This window comes from Saccoglossus kowalevskii, chromosome 14 (assembly GCF_978046115.1).
Source record: "Saccoglossus kowalevskii chromosome 14, keSacKowa6.1, whole genome shotgun sequence".
NCBI classification, from domain to species: domain Eukaryota; kingdom Metazoa; phylum Hemichordata; class Enteropneusta; family Harrimaniidae; genus Saccoglossus; species Saccoglossus kowalevskii.
In genome coordinates, this window is record NC_140654.1 from 19,472,496 (window position 1) to 19,493,911 (window position 21,416).

A 21,416-nucleotide genomic window follows, 5' to 3' on the forward strand; every position below is an offset into this window, starting at 1 on the left:
TCCTTAGTATACCGAGTATAGTACCACGTATCATCCTTAGAATACCGAGTATAGTACAACGTGTCTTCCTGAGTATACCTAGTTTAGTACAACGTGTCTTCCTGAGTATACCTGGAATAGTATCGCGTGTCTTCCTTAGTATACCTAGTATGGTACAACGTGTCTTCCTTAGTATACCTAGTATAGTACCACGTGTCTTCCTTAGTATACCTAGTATAGTACCACGTGTCTTCCTTAGTATACCTAGTATAGTACAACGTGTCTTCCTTAGTATACCTAGTATAGTACCACGTGTCTTCCTTAGTATACCTAGTATAGTACAACGTGTCTTCCTTAGTATACCTAGTATAGTACAACGTTTCTTCCTTAGTATGCCTAGTATAGTTCAACGTGTCTTCCTTAGTATACCTAGTATAGTACAACGTGTCTTCCTTAGTTTACCTAGTATGGTACAACGTGTCTTCCTGAGTATACCTAGTATAGTAAAACGTGTCTTCCTGAGTATACCTAGTATAGTACCACGTGTCTTCCTTAGTATACCTAGTATAGTACCACGTGTCATCCTTAGTATACCGAGTATAGTACCACGTATCATCCTTAGAATACCGAGTATAGTACAACGTGTCTTCCTGAGTATACCTAGTTTAGTACAACGTGTCTTCCTGAGTATACCTAGTATAGTACCACGTGCCTTCCTTAGTATACCTGGAATAGTATCGCGTGTCTTCCTTAGTATACCTAGTATAGTACAATGTGTCTTCCTTAGTATACCTAGTATAGTACCACGTGTCTTCCTTAGTATACCTAGTATAGTACCACGTGTCTTCCTTAGTATACCTAGTATAGTACCACGTGTCATCCTTAGTATACCGAGTATAGTACCACGTATCATCCTTAGTATACCGAGTATAGTACAACGTGTCTTCCTTAGTACACCTAGTATAGTACAACGTGTCTACCTTAGTATACCTAGTATAATACCACGTGTCTTCCTTAGTATACCTAGTATAGTACCACGTGTCTTCCTTAGTATACCTAGTATAGTACCACGTGTCATCCTTAGTATACCGAGTATAGTACCACGTATCATCCTTAGTATACCGAGTATAGTACAACGTGTCATCCTTAGTATACCTAGTATAGTACCACGTGTCTCCCTTAGTATACCTAGTATAGTACAACGTGTCTTCCTAAGTATACCTAGTATTATAGTACAACGTGTCTTCCTTAGTATACCTAGTATAGTACAACGTGTCTCCCTTAGTATACCTAGTATAGTACCACGTGTCTTCCTTAGTATACCTAGTATAGTACAACGTGTCTTCCTTAGTATACCTAGTATAGTACAACGTGTCATCCTTAGTATACCTAGTATAGTACCACGTGTCTCCCTTAGTATACCTAGTATAGTACAACGTGTCTTCCTAAGTATACCTAGTATTATAGTACAACGTGTCTTCCTTAGTATACCTAGTATAGTACAACGTGTCTCCCTTAGTATACCTAGTATAGTACCACGTGTCTTCCTTAGTATACCTAGTATAGTACAACGTGTCTTCCTTAGTATACCTAGTATAGTACCACGTGTCTTCCTTAGTATACCTAGTATAGTACAACGTGTCTTCCTTAGTATACCTAGTATAGTACAACGTTTCTTCCTTAGTATGCCTAGTATAGTTCAACGTGTCTTCCTTAGTATACCTAGTATAGTACAACGTGTCTTCCTTAGTTTACCTAGTATGGTACAACGTGTCTTCCTGAGTATACCTAGTATAGTAAAACGTGTCTTCCTGAGTATACCTAGTATAGTACCACGTGTCTTCCTTAGTATACCTAGTATAGTACCACGTGTCATCCTTAGTATACCGAGTATAGTACCACGTATCATCCTTAGAATACCGAGTATAGTACAACGTGTCTTCCTGAGTATACCTAGTTTAGTACAACGTGTCTTCCTGAGTATACCTGGAATAGTATCGCGTGTCTTCCTTAGTATACCTAGTATGGTACAACGTGTCTTCCTTAGTATACCTAGTATAGTACCACGTGTCTTCCTTAGTATACCTAGTATAGTACCACGTGTCTTCCTTAGTATACCTAGTATGGTACAACGTGTCTTCCTTAGTATACCTAGTATAGTACCACGTGTCTTCCTTAGTATACCTAGTATAGTACCACGTGTCTTCCTTAATATACCTAGTATAGTACCACGTGCCTTCCTTAGTATACCTGGAATAGTATCGCGTGTCTTCCTTAGTATACCTAGTATAGTACAACGTGTCTTCCTTAGTATACCTAGTATAGTACCACGTGTCTTCCTTAGTATACCTAGTATAGTACCACGTGTCTTCCTTAGTATACCTAGTATAGTACCACGTGTCATCCTTAGTATACCGAGTATAGTACCACGTATCATCCTTAGTATACCGAGTATAGTACAACGTGTCTTCCTTAGTACACCTAGTATAGTACAACGTGTCTTCCTTAGTATACCTAGTATAATACCACGTGTCTTCCTTAGTATACCTAGTATAGTACCACGTGTCTTCCTTAGTATACCTAGTATAATACCACGTGTCTTCCTTAGTATACCTAGTATAGTACCACGTGTCTTCCTTAGTATACCTAGTATAGTACCACGTGTCATCCTTAGTATACCGAGTATAGTACCACGTATCATCCTTAGTATACCGAGTATAGTACAACGTGTCTTCCTGAGTATACCTAGTATAGTACAACGTGTCTTCCTGAGTATACCTAGTATAGTACCACGTGTCTTCCTTAGTATACCTGGAATAGTACCACGTGTCTTCCTTAGTATACCTTGTATAGTACCACGTGTCTTCCTTAGTATACCTTGTATAGTAAAACGTGTCTTCCTTAGTATACCTAGTATAGTACCACGTGTCTTCCTTAGTATACCTAGTATAGTACCACGTGTCTTCCTTAGTATACCTAGTATAGTACAACATTTTATTTTGTGTCACTACTTTTGGTATTGCAATACAATAACTTGGCAAAAAAAGTTATATTTTGGGTTTTAATTTTGATAGTAGACAAATATGTATAATAACAAAACCAAAAAATAACCACTTACCCAACATGGCTCATAGTTGTACTATACTAGTTGTCTAATATTTTTACTTGGAAAATCAAATCTTCCTTTACCTAATACAATACAATACAATACAATACATAATAATGTTCCTACACTGACAAGAGAAACAAAAACGCATATAGACTTTGTTTTCACGTGAGCAGTAACAACATTATAAATTTTCTTTTTCTTTGATATAACATATGCCGTTTGTTTTATTATTGTAATGCTATTACGTACTATACCCTTCACACTCGTAAATAGTATTCTTCACAATAATTATCAGAATAATTATGATTCATTATGTCAAATTGTTTCGATAATTGAGTACTGTATTCCATATATATTGGATAGTGTTCCAAATTGACTGTGTGCATTTACAATATACAAATTGTTTACTCATTCTTATAAAAAAATGCATAGATTACTTTGAGCCCTAGGAGGGTTCATCGACGATGAGTGTAATTTGTATACAAAATATTGTGACATAATTTCCATTGCTTTCAACTGTAGCTAGAAAAGACATCAGATCAAAAAATCCACATGTTTACCGCAAGGTTTTGAAAGTAGAGATTATCTTTTTGAAATATGTTAGTGTGTCATTGTTCAGATAGTAAACCTGGAAACATTTATGACGTGCTAAACTTCAAACTGGGAGAGCAAAGATAATTCCCTGCCACAAAAGTAGGTGATATAATGTAAAACTAAGCGGATAAGATTATCCCAGGTTTTAAATTCGCCAAAAAATTATAGTTATTTGGTATTAGGGAATGTATTCGTACATATCTGGACTTATAACACTTTAAACTTGGTTTTAAGTACACGGTCATCCATTCGATAACTTGCCTATCACAGTGGGTTAATCCAGTAACCATTAGATGAATGTGTATTTAGAATTATAATGGCAGAAGATTCTATTTCACATTATGAATCATTCCAAGTTCACGAGAACCCAAGTTCCTGTGGGAAAAGATGGGAAGAGTGACTGGAAGGTTTTCAGAATCTAATGGTTGCATGTGGTATCGACAGTAAGAAGAGACAACGTGCTCTACTAGTCCACTACGCCGGACTAGAGGTCAGAAGGGAAGCCGAAAGAAAAGAGAGGCGAAAACGAAGCATTGAATGAACGATTTAATCCAAGACGAACGAAATCGTATGAGAGACATATATTTCGTCAAACAAAGCAAAATCCTTTAGAGTCTACGGATCAATATTCCAAACAGCGGAAGATCTCGGACTGATACAAATAGTCATATAGGTGAAAGGCCAGACTAATATCGATAGTTTGGTACAAGAATACGCCGACTTGTGTACGGGTGTTGGGACAATTTTCAGATTTCCAAGTCAAATTGCACATCGACACGTGATGCCTACCACCGATGATATAATACAAGATTTAAACAAAGCTACGGTATTCTCTAAGCTTGATCTAAATCAAGGATATCATCAACTCGAACTTTCACCCGCGTCGCGGCCACATTACAACATTTAGCACTCATGTTGGGTTACATCGCTATAATCGACTAAGTTTTGGAATTTCATCCGCGTCCGAGATATTTCAGAACGCTATTAGCCAAGTTATTGATGGAATACCTGGCGCAATAAATGTCAGCGACGATATACTCATACATGGTACATCCGAGGAAGATCACTCCAAAAATCTACGAGCTGTATTTCAATACCTTAGAGAGAGGAATCTGACTCTCATGAAGAAAATATGTCAATTTAATAAGTCCAATCTGGTATTCTATGGCAATAAGTTCTCTGCCGATGGAATATCATCAGATCCAGAAAAGGTGACAGCTATACACAATGCTGAATCTTCGAAAAGTGCCAGCGAAGTTAGAAGTACTGGGGATGGTGACATATTTCAGCCGATTCATACCTGATCTAGCAACGATTACACCCCCGCTACGTCAATTACCAAAAGACGGGACACCGTGTAATGGACGGAGATTCACGACAACGCGCTGAAATCAATTGAGGAGCGTCTAACTAGTGATACCGTAATGGCTTATTTCAACCCTAACAAAGCGACTGAAATTGATGTTGACGCAAGCCCTGTAGGATTAAGGGCAATGCTAACACAATGTGGAGAACATGGTGTGACACCGCCTCGAGTGGTCAGTTATGCAAGTCGATCGCTTACTCCTGTGGAACAACGATATTCGCAAACAGAGAGGGAATCGCTATTAGTCACGTGGGCAAATATAACAACCCAGGTTCAAAGCCGACGGCGAGAATTGAGCGATGGACACTAAAAATGCAACAGTATGATTATACAGTTAAATATCGATCCAGGAAAGATAACCCCGCTGACTATATGTCAAGGCACAAGAATGCACAATCCAAACCAAACAAAACGAAATTGATTCAGTGATAATTTGTTCGCTACACAAAGTGCGAGATACGTTAACATTAACATCTACATAAGACGTAATTCTGCGTGGAATGCAAATTGTAATTCCTAAATCACTACAAGACCCCGTAATAGATCTCGCACATGAAGGACACCAGGGAGTGGTAAAATCAAGGAGATTACAAGAGAACTGGTGATGGTTGTGAACCATAACTGCCTCAGCTCAAAGACTGTTATGTAATACAAGGGAATGTAAAGGGAAATGTATTGTAGTGTTACCTCTGTGTAATTTACATATATCTGCATTAACCTTCATTGTTAAAGACAATATGAGAGTAGAAGCAAGGCTGGGAAAATTTAGCGAAAAAGTAGTTAGTTAGAATTACCTGACATTGTTGGATATCGAAATATGGATGATAAACAGCAAGTGATATTTCCAGAGAATTAAAGCAAAGAAGTGGCCTATTAACCCATGAAACATACTCGCACATATCCGTACATATCACCCTGTCTTATTGTGTCTTATAAAGCTGTCATGCACACAATCATAATAACTGGAAAAAGTGTTATTGCAGTAAATAATTATGAACAATAACAACTGAAATTTAGAAAAACTATAAACAATAAATAATGAAAGTCTGTGATTTTCTGTACAGTTTTAAGAAAATAATTAACCAAACCATACCATGAGTCAAATTGTATATAGTTTCATTACGCATACAACCACCCATATACTAATATATTTTGACTATAAACCCCTCTTTCACATTGTGCAAATACAAACAGGACAATAAACCTTCCTGACAGTAACATGTAAGTGTTGTATAAACACGAAAGAAAAGTCTGGAGTCATGGCGAATACTTCTCTTGAGTCGCCCATTTAAAACCCTCTTCAACTAGCCTAGGCCAATCACTAATGTGCGGGGTCATCAATTGAATATTATTAAGTTTATTAACACTTGCACATTCCACGGCAATGGTTACAAATGTTTAAGAAAGAATAAAAGGTTAAAACAATTAAATAATAAAATAAAATAAAGAAATACAAAAAACTAAGCTAATACATTACTGTAACAGAGAAAGAAAATATTAAGACTAAATTATTATACAACAAAAAGATGCAAAACTTAACTGGGAAAGAAAATTGTCTCTGGGGTTGCTGTCTTATTTCAAAACACATCTTTAGGTTCCTTGCTACAGGGAGTGTCAGACCACTGTTGTTTAGCCATACTATGAATTGTGTCTTTGGTAACAAATTTTGGTTTGTGCCATTTAAATTTGCCAAATAAGACATTTCTATCAGGGGTAGAATTTTTGCATGACATCATTAGGTGATACTCATCTTCTACTTGATTCTGATCACAAAGGTTGCATAATCTATTAGCAAGGGGTATTCTGTTGTGTCTGCCAGTCTCAATTTTCAAGTTATGGTCACTGAGGAGGAATTATTTAAATTTACGCACATCTCAATATTTTGCAGGGTACAAGGTAGGTTTCAAAAGCAAAATTGTTTTTTTTTTTAATTTTAATGTTCTTATTTTTTTATGATTGATTGTCGTAATGTTAGTCACTTTTCCTAGTTGATATAAATGATGTTTGTATATTTTTATTAATTTCTCCTAATTACCTTGCTGTTAGAACTTCATTGTTGTCGACCAGGTTAGACTGGTTGATGTTATTCAAAAGCGAGTCTACCATTTATTATTAATTTCTTTGTTTTCTTGGAAAGCTTGTTTCAATAATGGATTTGGGGAGTTCTTTACATGATTAAAATATTTTATCATTTGTTTTCCAATATAAGTCTCGAATGGGTAACGTCCATGTTCACCGTATAAGCCTATTGTTGTGTTGTTTTTGGATGTCCCCAAGAGAAAACGAAGATAATTTATATGTGCATTTTCAATTGGTGATTTTAGTGCAATTTCATCTCCCTATACATCACTACCATATGTATATTGATAAATTATCAAGGCGTGGCTCGGCTAGAAAAGACGTAAAGCGAGAAACTCAAAAACATCGTAATGTTATTACTTCAACACCAGGTGTACACCAATTAAAACCAACATCGATTTAGAATTACTGTCGCCAATGACATTGAACTTTGCTTTTCCATACAGCAGCAGTTTCCCTCTTCTAATAATCAAAACTACCCTTGATATCCTGGAGAAGTATGTCCATTGTTTCACAACAACGACTATCTCAAGGGAGTTTCGTCTTCTCAGTTTCTCAAGATAAACGTCCCATGGTTGTTTTGTAGAAGGAAATGTCCTTTGGCAGCATTGTATTAATTTCCATTGCACAAAAAAAACAGCATATACTGTTACTGCAGCACAGAATTGGCATGAGATGTGTCCCCGGCCATACACACAAACTGCAAATTAAGACTTTTACCGAATCCATTGTTGTTGATAGCCAATGGATGATGATGATGATGGATGTATTGTGACGTATTTTGACCCCCGGATTCTGACCTTGCATTCTTGCCACATTTACTGCCCTTTTTTATCCGTTCATGCAGTTTCTTTTCATTATTTCATCCAGAATCCATGATATTTAATATTTAAAACCAACCTTTATTTCACAGTCACTTTAGTTTTCCCTTTTCTATAATTATCTTACTGATCAAAAGACTTTTCACTCCCATCATGCAATATCCCATAGTACTTCTGCAGACACAGCAGCGATCGTCAACATAACTACAAATAATCTCGCTCTCAGGAGCTGAGGAATTAAGGAAAAAAGTCTGGTTTTTCAACATCGATAAACTAGTAGAAGAGAAAATCTACAGCTGTGTGACTTGTCAATCGGCAACACACTCAAACAGCAGGGAACCCTTACAAATGACACCACTTCCAAATAAAGCATGGAAGGAATTAGCAATGGACTTTTGTGAACCGTTTCCGTCAGGAGACTATGTATTAGTAGCTATTGACAACTACTCGCGTTATCCAATGGTGGAAATAATTAAGTCTACATCCGCCAGAGCAGTTATACCCAAACTCGACAAAATATTTTCCGAATATGTAATTCCGAAAAATGTAACGTCCTTCAACGGACCTCGATTTAAAAGCCACGAGTTTAGACAATTCGCGGATCACCTAGGGTTTCATCATCGCCGAATCACACCGCATTGGCCCAAAGTGAATGGCGAATCCGAACGCTTCATGAGAACCCTGGAGAAAGCGCTACGCACGGCACACGCAGAAGGAAAATCGTGGAAACAAGAAATATACACATTTCTACGTAATTATCGATCCACACGTCTCTGCACGACAGGTCAAAGTCCCGCCACTGAAATATTTCAACGACCAATGAGAATAAAATTACCAACGTATTATAACTCAAGTCTTAGTCATAAAATCAGATACCAAGACAGAAAGGCCAAACAGAAAATAAAGGAGTATGCTGACAATCGATGCAATACGGTTACATCTGAAATTCAGGAAGGCGATACAATACTCTTTAACAATGCGGTAAAAGGAAAACTCGAGACTCCATTCATTGCTGATCCAAGTCATTCAAAGGAAAGGCAGTATGATATCCGCCAAAAGAGGCACGCGTACTATAACTCGCGATTCTTCGCATTTTAAGAGAATTCCCCGCCATAAAATTGACCATGAAATCAACACTTACCCTTGGATATCAATAATCCTGCATCTCCGGTTCAAAAGGAATCTGTGAAACGATACCCTACTAGAGATCGTCATCCTCTGAAATACCTTGAGGATTATCATACTTAGTTAGACAGTTAGAAATACTTCAGTCATGTGGCAGAACATAATAATTTCTGGGCTTGAAGTATTGCCGAGACAGAATAGTATATTCTGAACCCATACCTGAATTAGCTTAGAATTATATATATACTTTATGTACCACCATAACTCCATAACAATTATATTATCATTATATTCATTTTCGAATCACATATCTTTATGTACTTTTATTCTGTTCCTGATGTGATGATATCACCAACCCTGGAGTCGTTCGTTTATTTTAATTAAAGGAGGAATTTAATGTAGTTAAATATCTTGCTTTATAAACAAATGCGTATACATCGTTACCCTTGAATATCATCTGTGATACATCACATATCAATGAACCACCCACACTTCCTATGTAATCAATATCAATATATAACGTTACTTCCGGTTTAGTAGTCAACTGAACAACACCATGTCTCGTCTATTCCTTACTGTTACCATACAAACATTACAATACCCTTAAAATCAGATTGTAGCTTTGCTTCCTACATTGTCCAGCTGTATAGTTTGTGCAAATTTCGACTGCTGTATTTTCACGTTACAGTCAAGATTGAGAAACTAAAAATTAAAAATTGCGTGATCAAATAATTAAAGTTGCAGCCATCATATTCGGGATAAAAAGTCAACTTTGAAAGCGACCAGTGAAATTATTTATAATTTTATCCGTATTTCCTGAACATTATACGTCATTAAACAATTAATCGATCAGCGCCAAAATTATCAGTTTATCATCAAAATCATTCATATAAGCAGATGATGTCGTCGATTATCATGTTAAATAGTTCAAAGCTTGGGCCGGGAACAATAGAGGATGAGGTGATCGTTTGTTTTAAAAATCAGAGGCCTATACTGTCTTATTACAGTCATAAGTTAGAATCATTGTGACAAACATGTTTCGCATAGATGGGTCATATGTTGCTGCTACAAGAATACTTGGACAAGTGAATAAATCGTCTTTGTGTAGAAATAAGCAAACATATTCTCAGGATATATGGTACTGGTATACTGTATCGCTCAACCCTGGCGAAATCTTTCCAATCACAGTTCCTCTATTAGTGATAGAGGGACTGTGTTCCAATGGAAATTAGGTCGATGTTACGTAACGGCGAGGACCACGAGTACGGCAGTCATTTGGTTTACACCAATGACCCGCCAAAAGAAAACAACAGTCTTTCAATCCATTGAGTCCTTAAGTGGGGAAGAGCCAAAAACAATGAATATTTACTACCACAGTGCACCGAGACTCATTAATACAGTCCAAGTTAAATGGCAAACTGCACTCGATATCCCTCCAAAATCGACAAAAATTAAAGCAAATTTGGGCTACGAATATAGCCGCTTACTAAGTGTTTAAACAGTTTCGTTGCCAGTTTTGATACATGGTTTTCTATTTAGAGGAAAGGTCTTCCGATTAGCGTAAATGCGGTAACGCCTTTATATGTGCACATTTTTCGATTATTAATTAGAATATTTAACTTCGTCTAAAAAGGCAATCAACTTCTCATGCAAAAAGAAACGGATTTACCCTGGACGGTTGTTTGCTGAACTGCGACATTTTAGAAACACAAGTGCCCATCGATTGAGTATCATTATCGTCGTCATCGCCAACACCATTTTCATCATCTGGACCATTAGCCAGAACTTCAAATCTGTTACTTGTGGGTAGACCATCGAGTAGCGTAGCAGAATATCGGCTTGTGCTCGGTTGATTTTGTGCTGATGACTGCCCGGTATCCAACTCGTAGGAAGCTTGTGTTAATGTTGTTGGTGAAGAAATGGGTCGTACCCTGCCTTCAACAACTGAAGCAGTATTCGTTGATAGGTTAGAAGGTGTATTGTTGCTCTGTGGGTGTGGGTTGTAAAAAGACTACAACTGTATTTGGAGTGCTATCAATTAAATTATCTGTTAGACCAGTACTCGGGACTATTGACGATTGGTTGATTTCAATGGAATTCAGTGTGTTTGCCGTGATATCTGTTGCGTCATCAGTATTACCTTTGTTTATATGATCATTACATTAGTGTCCAAGGCAACCGGGGTGTCAGAGGCAGTTACCGCTTAGTTGTTTTGGGGTTGATCATTAATCTATACAGCGGGATAATTTCACCGAACGTGGACTGTACTTTTGCAATTAAAGCATTGAATTTCGTTAGCTGAAATATAAATCGGGTAGACACGGCCCTCGTAAGACATATGGATCACGCCATTAAAGAATATTCGAGACAAAATCATGATTTTACATGCTTTAAACTTGCTTTCTTGCAGCCAAAATGTATGAAGCGGAATGTACAAGTAAGAACTTTCCCATATGCATACAAGTATTGTTGAGTTGTAGAGTATGGTATGAAAAATGGTACATTGGATTAGACAACTTTTGAAACAGGTTTGATCAACGGCTCGGGTTGAATGAAGGCATTGTTTACATTAACACCTGTAACACATAGTTTATTCACGAGATCCGTATTTTTTTAGGAAAACAACCACCGACCTGTTCATTCTTGATGCTGCTTCAAAATTTTCTGCGCTAACTGATTCAGTAATACGTTCGACGTCATCGTTCACTGTAGCGCCTTGGAAATGCCACCACAACGTCGGCCGCCACATTGGATTGCAGTGGTGAACGCTAGACCCCACACCACAGTCACCAGAAAAAGCTATTCAAATTCTACAGTGAATACAGTACTAGTTCGTTATCTGTGATCAGGGTTTCTTCATAAATATCAATGTACAACAAGAATAAATGAATCCATATCATAAACTGCAGTATTGCTATTTTGCGGGAGCCAAAAAATAGACGTTCTCTCCTTTTAAGGAAAAGAAGAAGAAGCAGCACATAATTAGATCAAATATTCATTTCTTTATTAATATTTTGTTTTTGTTATATATAACTTGCACTTGGTAAAACTAGGTAATATAAGTTATTGAATATTAAAGAGGTATGTTTAATTGTTGTCATTTAATCATTTAATCTGCATTGAGAAATTAAAAAAAATAAACACATTTATATTAAACTTAATCGATGGATGTCAAATGTGTAGTTTTATTTCATCAGTGCTTTCCTAAAATTATAGGCAATCAAATAATACAAGATTGGTGCTCGTAACTATATACAATCTGCGATATACAGTTTATTAGCCAACAACTTATTTTTTTCCATTTGAGTTTCTGGATCCTTCTGGTGGTCTTTGTCGATTTCCCGGAATAGATTTTGATGCACTAGATTTCTTTTTTGTAACTTCCTCTTTTCTTTCTTCTTGTTTTTTTCTGGTGTACCTAACACCAACAAACCCGCCAATCAGAATAATAGCTATAATCAGTGGTATTATAATCTTTGCTGTTGTACCTTGGGAAGAGATTAGCCAACAATTACGTAATGCCTTTTAACAAATTCTCATTAGTGTAGTATATTTTAATGATTCAATACCTGATCCGCTGCTCCCGGCAATACCTGAATTATCTTGACCAATGAAACCACTACCAGTTGTTATTTTTTTGTAATCTGCATAAAAATAAAACAAATAATAAATAATTTATATCCAACTAATAATAACATAATTTATATCCAAAGTATCCAACTTAAATACAGTATTAAGGGATTTTTGTTAAAGTAACTTACCAGTGGGTGCCGTCTGGGTAGACTGTAATCGACTCGTGACATTCAAAGTAGCTTCTAAAACAAACAAAGAAGTTGTAAATGAATAATTGAAAAATATATCTTAATGCCTTAAAATCACCACTGTTAATTTTCATCAGTGTGTATTCTTCATTGTTTTGACATTCATCACTGTGAGAAGGTATTACTACTTTCTATACAAACTGACTTCGTTACATAGGTCACATATTTCATTTGCCTGTGTATATTGATAAAAAATTTACCTACACAGGCTATTTTAACATTAATTTACACTACTATTGTCATAGCGGATATTAATGTTGTTATTATTGTGATACTCATAAAATCTACAGCCCTGTGATGACAATGCTCCTTGATGTAGTGGACCTCATTCACCTTCGTAGATCGGCCAACCAAAAAATTTAATTGTCATACATTTTCAGGAATGCATTCTTTTATATAAAATACTTTAAAAGTGGACAACCCAATTAAGTAATTTTGTTTTATACGTTCGTACCAATCACGCTTGGGACTCGATTCCAGGGGACGACCCCTACGCTTTAAGGGGATATTTTCTGCACTCACTATTTTTATATAGACAAATGCTCCCGAATTCTACAAACTAGTTCATATATGTCACATTTTATTTAAATTATTGTTACTTAAAGTGCCTGTGAAATGCCTGCTATTTTCACGCCTAAAATTATCAATTGGTACATAAATATTATTAATTTTTATGTTTCTAAGCATGAATTATTTTTTTAAAGTGAAAAAATGTGTTTTAAACTCAGTCTACGGCAACTTTAATTTTGTGTATTTTAAAACGAGGCTCCTCATTAGCTTCTCATTTGTATACATAAATTCCCCTTGTGACGTCAGAAGGGGAAGTCGCATGGCAGCTTGCATTGCCGATACGTGTAAATAAGGCAAATTTCTTGTGCAGTTTTCTCGTCTTTGACTATATTGTCACTTATGTACTTGTTCGTCGAGGAAGAATGGACCATAATGAACACATAGTATCAATTGTTGTTGCATGAGGTTGAGTTAGATGCGAAATATGTCCGTTCTGGTGTAGTTGGTCACCGTGATCGTCACCGACACCGGCGCACGTTTGTACACTGTTGCTGGACAAAATAGAATTTGACGTCGGAATTATCTCGTTATTTAGCAGGTTACTAGGCACGTCACTACACTGTTTTATTTCATCGATCGTCTGAGTAAAACTTTCAAAATTAAAATAAAAAAGAACATATTTTGAAATTCTAAACATTAGACTATAGTGATCACTATAAAATAATTAAAAAAACGACAAATCACAGTTACTAAATAAATGACAGCCGCGTGGAAATAAATTGACATTTTGTTGAAATAGGTGAACGCCTCGGGTCACGGCGAGGGCAAGTGCGTTAAAAGCGGCGTTTAATTGGATAACAAAAATAATCGAGATCGACACACATACAGATAAATTCAGAGTGGATTCGAGTTAGCGTGATCCATGGCGTGATTGTCATAATTATAACATCGTATTAAAACTTTATTTGGTGAAATACATTGACCAAGCCCGGATTCTTATTTCATAAATTATTACGCAGATCAAGCTGCAAGCATGGAGGTAAAAAAGAACAGAGGTGTGAATTCGACATTCAACACCAATCACCAAACAATTCAGAAACTTTTAGCCTTCGAAAATGAAAACAGTTAGCAGTGTGTAAGGGCTGTGTAATTTCCTGTTTGTCCGACGCTTCGTTTTCGTGTCACTGTCAAAATTATTGCTACCTTTTACTTAACAGGAACTAAATGGTCTCTATAAAACGATAACCAGGATCGCAAAAAAAGTCAACTGATTTGAAACACTTGCCGGACGTCTCTCTCTCTTCTGAAATCCGCCTCGGTGATCATGGGCTGGTCCGGAATCTATTTCTTTCAAAAGTGTTGCGCCAGGTTTACGTTGTCGGCGTTTCTATTTAAACCTAGTCGTTTTTTTTTATGAACGAGGACAGTTTTTCTCAAAAAAAATGAATCTAAGGTTAAGTGATGTCGCACTTTCGGATCGATTAGAAACGTGTGAATACATACACTATGGCTATACGTTTCACTGCAACTGCCCACAACACAACATCTAAAAACTCTCTCTCTCAAAAAAATAAAATAGACAAAAAAAAAAAGAAAAAACGCCTACCGAAAAATGTATATCGTTTAAAAGTATACTGAACGACCAGTGTTATTACGGCTCAGGGGTATGACTTCCCCTCACATTTTGTCATTTGGTGGCGCACTTTCGGCGAGAGTCGGAAATCCGGAAACAGTCGACCGTTTCACGATAGGTGGGCGTGGCTACAACACGAAAAATATCCCAAATTTACTTGGATACGAGTAATCATTTTCAGCAAAAAAATCAATAACTACCCATTTCAGTGGGACACAGATCTAAAATGGGAAACGTGAGGGTGGGCATTGCACAGGCACTTTAAGTTTGATCCATTCTATGGCAAAATAGAGTGATCTTAATCATATGATAAGAACATACCTTTTTGCAGAAAATCTGCATAAGTCATACTAATTATGTGAATCTTATTCCCGTCTGGCCCTTCTGACATTCCAGGAATCAAAATGCCATAATTTCCATTCTTATCGACAGCCAGGTCAGTGATAGATAAATCGGTTAAGTCGTTTTCGAGAGTCTTCCACATATCATTAAATGTAAAAATACTGAGTGAACTATTTTCACTAATCCCAATTATACCAAGGTTGTTGGGCAATACAGTTATTTTTGCAAGGCACAGGTCAGTAGAAATTGTTTTATCCCACTCAGCATTTAAACTTGATCTTATGAGCAACACTTCTTCAACTCCAACTCCAACTATTGCTCCACCTGGCATTACATCCACACTCACAATACAACAACTATCTGTGGTACTTTTAATCCAGCCGCTGTCCACTAAACTTGGTTTCACATACAAACTGCCGTCTTCTTGAACACCAATTAGTGTGGTATCAGGTAGGTTAGCCACATCTTTCACACAACATGAACCCTGTATTGGTTCACTGTATTGGTAAACATGACCACCTAGTGGGATTCCCGTATAAAGATAACCATCAGCGCCAACAGCAATAACATTGCGTTGATCTAATTCTCCTGTTGCATAGTGACTTGCTTGATATGTAGTGTGGGAGACTTCTATAACATAATAAAAACGAATATGTGATTTACGTTGTAATGATGCTAAATCATGTGCAAACATTTCTAGTTTTATAATTTATATCATCAAAACTGACGACATAACTGATCTATCTGCATACTGACCAGTTCCCTCAGCTGCATTCTGTATTTCACTGCGACATATTGCTTGAAATGTAGGATTGTCGACCGTTATTGCCTCATTACAACCATCTTGTTTTGGGGTAAAATCTTTCACTGCGTAATCGGTTCCTACATCTTGCCAGAAAGGCGTAGAACCAGTAACTACTACTGCTGCACCATTTGTATTCACTCCGAGAATAGTTTGTCCATCTATATGTACAATCACCTTTGTCACAAAACCACTCTCTGGAACTGGGCCTTTCCATTCAACATTCAATGTTTCTTTTATATACAACTGGTTATCAATCCCAACACCAATAATGTAATCTTTTATGCAGTCTACACTAATCACACAACAAGAGTTTGGTATTTTCTCAGGCCATCCCTGAGTATTTATTGTAATTTTCCGCACCAGCTCGTTACTTGTATCCACAGCGAGCAATGAACCATCTGTCATCACCATAACATCTATAATCCCACTGGAATCTTGTACAGGGATTTCATTGTTACTTTTATCACGCATGTATAAATTGTTGTCAATTCCAACCAGAAGTGTATATGAACCTAAGTAAACACAATGAATAATGATCACGATGTAGTTATTATTGGCAGAATAGCTACAATATTCAAAAATCTGAAATCCTTGAAACTTGATTTAGACGAGACTCTAGAACAACATGAAATATTGCGTAATAAAAACAATTAGGTTTATGCCTCTCATTTCCAATCATTGGGATTGATTAAAACTTAAAATTATAAAGTATTACCATATGCTAGATTTAAGACCCTAACAGAGTAACATATTAATGACAATAATACATATTGTAATAACAGAGATATTACAAAGTCAGCGTAAGTCAGCATTTTCTACTACCTGACAACAACATTGAACAATATTGCACATTGAGTTAATGTCAATGTCATTAAACAACTACAAGATACAAAGCATGTATGGAAACAACAATTTAATAACAACACACCTTCACTTCCGCCACTTTGTACTCCAGTATAACAAATAGCTATTATGCCTGAATGCACTCCCGCTGGATACAAATCACCTCTGCCAATCACAGTCAAATCTGTAATGATATAGTCACCAAAATCAACCCCAGTATTCACCCATAATCCAGATTCGGTGAGATAAAGTAAAGTATTTAACGTAATTCCGAGTAGTTCGGAACTAAATATTATTTTTATGATCTGTTCTTGGTATCCATCTAGTACAATTGCCCATGATGAGTTGACGTCTGTTCGCACTTTCAATTCGTTATTTTCAGTTATTCCAAATATTTCGTCATTCGGTGAACCCACACATACACTTATGACGCTAGCACTTCCGGAAATAGGTCTTGACCATACTCCACTTTCTAGCGATTCCATATGTACCAATTCATATGCATCTGTTACACCAATTAGCCACCCCTTTGGCGACATATCAACATCAATCAAGGGTACGTCAGGGGTTAATGGACCAACTATTGATTGAAATTCAAGATCGGCTTGATATAATTGATTGTTAGTGTATATCACCAATAATTCTAAGCCATTTGCCGTTGCAGAACCACCAATGGAACCTACCATATAATAAATATTTGAGAAATAAACGCATGGGTTATTTATAGCTCCTTCTGGTTGGAATAAAACATGAGTAATAGTATGTTGCAGTTAAAAACCCATTTGAACTTGATATTATGCAATAATATATTCTGCAATAACTCTACAGCAATGGACAGTTGTTGATAATTTGATGAATACTCATCAATATCAAGTGTCAATCAAACAAGATAATGCGACACAATCGATTTCATCGTTTATTTCTTTATCGTTTATTTTAATTTTTGCGATAAATATTTACTTATTGTGCCAAATAAAATCCATCTAATACGCGCGCTTCTAGATTCCGCGAGTGCTGCTGCTGTTATGGTGGCCGTCTTACTGGGTCGACCGATCATGTCGATGAACTAATATCGATCCGAACATTAAAAGTCACTGTTGTTTTTTCCCCTCCTGGAAAGGTTGACACTCACAGACCTCAAGCCATGTTCGATCACACAGTAGTCATTCGTAATGTATGTGGGTTAAAATACACTAATATTTGATAGATTAAAAATAATTTCTGTCTTATTTTATTGTTGTCTTAAAAATGTTTCACAAAGCATTGATTACATTGTGGCCTGAACAAAATGTATAACATTGACTGTAATTGGTTAATGTCGATTTTCTCCTATCAAATACTCAAAACAATAATGTACACGTGCAATTCTAATCCTAATCCTAATTCGGCCATGTAATTGTTGGTGCTGGTGGATATATTTATGTGTTAGTTTTGACTAAGTGCAATGATATTTCATTTACAGCCACAACGGCTATTAATGGACGTTTGTAAAATCCATTTTCAGGAATGATTGTTCTTCATGCGGACCAATAAAATTACAATTTGTTAGAAATGTAGATCAGCTTGCCATGTTAAAATAGTCAGTAATACTGGGTGATGTATGGCAACGTTTTGCTTCAGATCAAGCCGTCAAAAACAGTTTCAGTGTGTTCATGCAAATTAGAACATTGTTTTGTTATCACTAGATGAACGGTTGAAAAAAACTGTAACACACTTTTTATTTATTATTCGTGTCTCACTAAATATTGAAATAAACAAATCACCAAAATTGGAACAAAAGACCTGTCGCTAATTTGCATGAATCCATGTTTGCAAATTTGTTCATTTCGGAGATTGGAAAATGATAAATCATACGTATGAGACATAGATGCAGGTAAAATTAATTTATTAAACTAAGAAAAGATCAATTACATGGAGAAACAATTGTTATTAGTTCAAGGGATTGATTTTACACTAGGACGCAAATCAACTTGAATTTAAGACAATTCACACCTTTTGGAAGTATAATTTCCAGTTGTTTTAAGCATGGATCAAATATAATTTTCAATATTTAGTTGGAGATTTTTTTAAGTCGCATGATCAACGTTATATGAAAAATATATACCGACAATGTTAACACAGATTGAACACCATTTAAATTATAAAGGTTTGTCGTTCGGTGTCTCCAGCTATCTATCCACATTGTTTCCGTTTTACCTTCAGCCCTGATACAGTTCTAAAAGAGCTAAATAGTAGCAGACACCAAGTCTCGAACAAATATGGTGAGATCATCTTCATAAGCAGTGTATTTCACTTGATTTGGACCAATCTGAATACCAATTATTTTATTACTTTCGCGTGTATAGAATTTAGCAATGATTCTAAACTTGTAATAAACAAAGCGAAGAATAAATGGTCAGCTTGTCTTACATCTCGATTCATGTTAAAGTACCCAGTTGAAAAGCCTTTGTTCATTACACAACTTGAAATATCATAGTAGAAACAATAATTTAATGATTCCCCCAAAATTATATTTCTTTAGAACAAAAAAATATATTGCCATTCCAAAGAGTCAAATGCCTTTTCAAAATCAATGCAAAATAAAATTCCAGGTATATTACTGTCTTTTGTGTAGTTCATAAGATCGTTTATTTGACGTACACAGTCAGTATACATTTAACAAAGGCAGACTGGAGTTCAGAAATAAGGGAGGGCAAAACGGGGCGTCAATTTTTAATAAATCTGAGGTCCTTTCTGTTTTAAGGGGTAGTGATATCACTGCCTATCTTTGTGTAATTGATAATTTACCCATCCCATACCCATAATTAAATGCTTTCACCACACAGGGACCCACCAAAGCCCAAAATGTTTTGCAAAATTTGGTACTAAGATCATCGTTGGACCTTCAAAAAGATTGTTGTCGGAATCTTTTAAATGGAGAAGCCTCATAGGGGTTCAACAATTTATCAATGTTTGTATTATCAGTCACAACTTTTGATCGGAACAATTTTGAATCAAATTTCCTGATCTCTGATAAAATATTCTTTTGCATATGTTTTATATTTCCTGATCTATCAATAAAATTATTTATCTGAATTTTAGTCTGGTTAGCCTTTTCTAGGTCAAGAACATATTTTGACCCCCACCCATTTCGTGGCAATCGGCTATCGACCTAATTATACACCCTTCAGTTATATAGTCATATTCTTCTTCTCGTGATTTTCTTTTTCCTACCAGCCTATCTAACAGCTGTTCCGATGGATTCGAATTAAATTCCAATTCCAAGGCTAGTATTTTAATATTTATTTTCTGAATCGTCTTTCTTTTTTCTGCAGCTCTTTTCTTTGAATGGGTAATCGTAAGATCCCGTATACGAAATTTCATTGAATTCTAAATAAAAAGCGGATTTCTCAGATTGTTTTATTCTTGTAACCTATTAGGAAAATGTGTGTCATTTGTTTGATATACTCGCTTTCATAAAGTTAAATTTCCAATATGAAGGGCCCTCGTTTTGATTTTTAATGAAAATGGATAGAGTTATTGCCCAATAGAGTTATTGTAGTGAATAACATGGAAGATAGCAATAACCAAAAATAATCGATTCTACTCTGTGTGAGGGGTCTGTAACGACTCAATGTAAAGCAACAAGAGTTTGGATTTGGATATGCCAGATATCAACGAGGCTAAATGTCACCATTTGTTTCTTATACCAATCTAATGTTCGCCGCCATACTCTTGATTTGCCACCTTTACGATTGAAAACAATATCCAATGCATAATTATGGTCACCTCCCCAAATTATTTGAGTATCAGGCGTAATATTAATTTTGTGTAAATTTTTGTTAACGATGTTTAAAAAATTACAATGATCAAATTCGTAATTCATATCATATGTATTTATAATAAAAAAATTATTAACCAGTGGTTATCTGACGGATTAGTAAACGATTTTCAGAACCCCTAATAACACTATTCACCTCGGTTATATATTTCTAATAATTATTATTACACCCCTTGACCCCTCGTCCCATTAGAAAATATCACATTACCTTTCATCTGTGAACACCACAAATGATAATTTGTTCCTAGACTGTGCGTTTCTTGAAGAAGAAGAATATTAGCTTTAAAGTTCCTAATCCAGCTAAACATTTTCATTCGTTTTTATATCCTTGTAATCCCCGCACATTGAATGAGATGAAATTCAATTCTTGCATCAGTCACAATTATTACATATTTCATCATAAAAAAACACTCCGATAATAATACACAAACTCGCACGAAACAATAACAAATAAACAAGAAGAGAAAAACCCAATACAATAAAGAATAGTTATGATTGTTAATTAATATGATTATGTCTGATATGTTTTACTACAAGCTTAATTAGGGATAGTTCTCCCTTGCTCATTC

General features: G+C 35.9%; 1 long non-coding RNA gene across 1 annotated transcript; it reads right to left on the reverse strand.

Annotated features, from left to right (window-relative positions):
* Positions 1-12,326: 12,326 nt before the first annotated feature.
* On the reverse strand, positions 12,327-12,875 carry LOC146734531 (uncharacterized). Its single transcript, XR_014931621.1, has 3 exons — positions 12,835-12,875; positions 12,643-12,717; positions 12,327-12,561 (listed from the first exon to the last, which is right to left on the reverse strand). It is a non-coding gene; the product is annotated as an uncharacterized LOC146734531 (long non-coding RNA).
* Positions 12,876-21,416: the final 8,541 nt, after the last annotated feature.